Source organism: Pelodiscus sinensis, unplaced genomic scaffold (assembly GCF_049634645.1).
Source record: "Pelodiscus sinensis isolate JC-2024 unplaced genomic scaffold, ASM4963464v1 ctg46, whole genome shotgun sequence".
NCBI lineage: Eukaryota > Metazoa > Chordata > Testudines > Trionychidae > Pelodiscus > Pelodiscus sinensis.
The window spans coordinates 24,847-28,107 of NW_027466036.1; the positions used below are offsets into that span (position 1 = coordinate 24,847).

The 3,261-nt window shown below is 40.9% G+C and overlaps 1 long non-coding RNA gene across 1 annotated transcript; it reads left to right on the forward strand.

The window, feature by feature from the left end:
- The first annotated feature begins 330 nt into the window (after positions 1-330).
- Positions 331-2,649, forward strand: LOC142826100 (uncharacterized). Its single transcript, XR_012900371.1, has 3 exons — positions 331-462; positions 963-1,061; positions 2,562-2,649. It is a non-coding gene; the product is annotated as an uncharacterized LOC142826100 (long non-coding RNA).
- The last annotated feature ends 612 nt before the right edge of the window (positions 2,650-3,261 follow it).

Consider the following 3,261-nt stretch of genomic DNA (forward strand, 5'->3'; position numbering starts at 1 on the left):
CAGGAAAATTCTCTGAATATCTTGAAGCTGCCCACCTCCTCTGAGGGAAAAATATCATGTCACTATGATAGCCAATCATCCACCACAAATAGCTAATAGCGAATAGTCTAAGCAGCTTGCAAACAACTGAAAGGCTGACAAGTGTTTAGCCAAACGATTCAATGATTATTTATGACTCATGATTCTGTTCTCAGAATGTTGGGTGGAAAACAGAAATAAGAACTTGATTCATTTGAGCAGCATTGGCTGGTGTAGTTGGCTTTAATCACTTCAGTCTCTCTCTTTTTGTATTTTTTAAGGAAGCAACAAATGAACTAAAAGTGGCAGCGAGCAACACATTAGTGGCTCTGGCACGCTGCTATTTCAGTGAGGTGATGTATGAGCTTCAATGTCATCTGAATCCACTGAAGCTGTCTGACGTGTTCACTTTGATTACGCTGGACAACCTATCATCAGCCTATCGTATGTCAACTTCCATCTTTTGTTTCAAAGTTATTGTCTTCCATTTAAGGACAGAGGTTCACGCTCTGTACAGCTACACAGAATGCTATTTGGGGGGCATGAGATGAACTGCTGTGGCTGGTTCCAGTTGCTAGACCATGAGCTATCCACACCAAGGTGCAAGCTCTTATGCCCCATTTGAAGTTCTTAAAGGACAGGATTGAGGAAAATCAGGTCTAGTGGAGCTCTTCTCCATTCCATTTCTCATCCCTCCCCAGTGCTCTCTCTCCTACTCTGGGAGAGGATTGGGCATCTGGCACAGCTGCACATTGGTGGAGAATGCTCCTCCTCAGGGTAAATCCCCCACTGATTTTTTACTGCTGCCTTATCATTTGTGTACGCAGCACAAAATGACCTAGGAGCCCATAGCATCCGACCCAGCGGTGTTTCTAAATGCGATAGTAAGAAGGCAAATAACAGTCAATTGTCTGTCTTCCTTTTCTTCTGGTCCTTCTTTTCAGCACTCAAGTGCATTCCTTTTGTGGGAATGACCCTGTACAGCATGAGCTCCATGCGGATGTTAGTCGGCGAGAGCAGGCTGAGGCAAGCATTTTGTGGTGGTAAGTGCCAGCACTTATTGTAGATGTCCAAAATGGATATTTAGGGGCCTTGGTACAGAGTTAAGTGACTGATCGTTTACAAACAGGCTCTGAACTGGATTGTACCAGGGGCTGAGTCCTCATGCTCCTGTGGCACTCAGTGGAGTTGAGAGTGCTCCTTACTTTGCTGGAGGTGCTGAGCATTTGTAAGTTCAGGCCCTTTATGACTTGTGGATATTTTAAAAATAAACAAAAGCTGATGCTGCCCATGTGCCAGGAAATTCCTGGGGGAGAATGTGCAGGCAACAGACTGAATTACATTTAAAAATTTCCCGTTTTCCACCCCTCCACCCATTCCTCCTCTTTAGTTGCTTAATTATCATCTCCTTTCACCCTCTTTCTCTGTCCTCTGGTCTTCTCCACTTCTCTCTTCCTTTGCTTTTTAGTTGATGCTCAAGTAAGGCCACGTCTACACTATGCAGAAGATCAATGCTGCTGCAGTTGATCACCAGGGTCCAAATTAGCAGGTCTAGTGAAGACCCACTAATTCGAACTGAGTGGGTGCTCCCGTTGGCACCGGTAGTCCTGCTTCTCATGAGGAATAACACTCCTGTCAACCTTCCACTGTGTGGACAGTCTGAAAACACGATTTAAGATACGTCAACTCCAGCTACATAATTAACATAGCTGGAGTTGCGTACCTTAAGTCAACTTTCCCCTTTAGTGTAGATCAGGCCTAAGGGATTAATCCTGCACCTTTGAGATAAATGGGAATTTTGCCATCAGCTTCATAGAACATAGGATTGAGCCTTAATTTTCCTTTCAAGGGCAGCGGGTGCATCTAATTTTAGGGCAAAATGCTGTCAAATCTCAGTATAGCTAATAGGTGTTAGGGGCACTGAACATCTTGCAGACAAACTATAACCCGATAGGAAATCATACAGTTTTAGGGCTAAATAAGCAATAACTGCAGAGGACATGAATCATTCAGAAAACAGCTGGTCAAAATATTTTGTTTTTTTATTACATTTTTCATATTTTTTTCCAAGTTGATGGAATATTAAACTGAAAAAATGTCAATGACAGTTTTAATCAGGATGTGTTCAGTGTTTTTGTACAGCTAAAAAGGTGGCTGAAATTTGTTGATTTTTGAAACATGTGAATGATCTTTGTAATTTGAAATTTTGAAAAAAAAGAGTAAACACTTTTAATTTAATTTAAACTACCTTTACAATCAGCTCTAATTAAGAGGTAACAAGGGAGAAAAAAATATGTTTTCAAATGATGGGAATTAAAAAGAGATGGAGAGAGACAAAAGAGAAGAAAGCCTTTTGAGAAACAAGAAACGGAAAGGAGGGAAGAGAAATAATTCAAAACTGTTATTGGATTTCATCAGCTGTTCCTGAATTGGGCATGGAATTGTAATAAACTACAAGCCTGGGTGTCTTCACTGATAAAACAACGTATCCTTATTACTATTGCATCCTTTTCATATTGCCTGTCTTTTTTCCTTCCATGCAGTTCTGGAAAAATGGTCAAGGGCAGTAAATCTATATTTTAGTAACTGGGAAAGGTGGCCATTTCTCAAAATGAGTAAATCTCAATTCTGTGATGAAATTCTTCCCCTCTATCGTCATGTGACAAGCAAATGGACCACATGTGAAGATTTGGAGGTGAGAATTGTAGGCTTTCTAAACCTTTGTGAGAAATTGTATTGTTAAATTCTCTGTGTATGGCACTCTTTGTGATGATGGAGTTCAATGGCAGGTTCTTTGGGATAGAACGGAGTATGATGTAAAACATTTTAAAAAGATTATAATGTCACAATCTCATGGAAATTCTGTCTGTACATAGTGTACATAGATTCCAGTTTTGTCACCTGACATGCAGATGAATACAGGAGAATGGGCTAAATTCATTCCTGGCAGATGTCTATTCAGTTCCAGTAGAGTTACAGCAGGAATGAGTTGTTTTAGTGTGCATACTAATCTGGGGAAATATCCCACTTGGGAAAGTTGTGAGGTGCACTAGAATATAATTCTGAAACCAACACCATAGCTGTGTCTAGACTGGAAAAACTTGCCAGCTGTCTACACTGGCTGCTTGAATTTCCAGAAAAGCACTGACGATCTCATGTAAGATCGTCAGTGCTTTTCTGGAAATACTATGCTGCTCCCGTTCAGGCAAAAGTCCTTTTCCGAAAGACTTTTGCGCAAAAGGG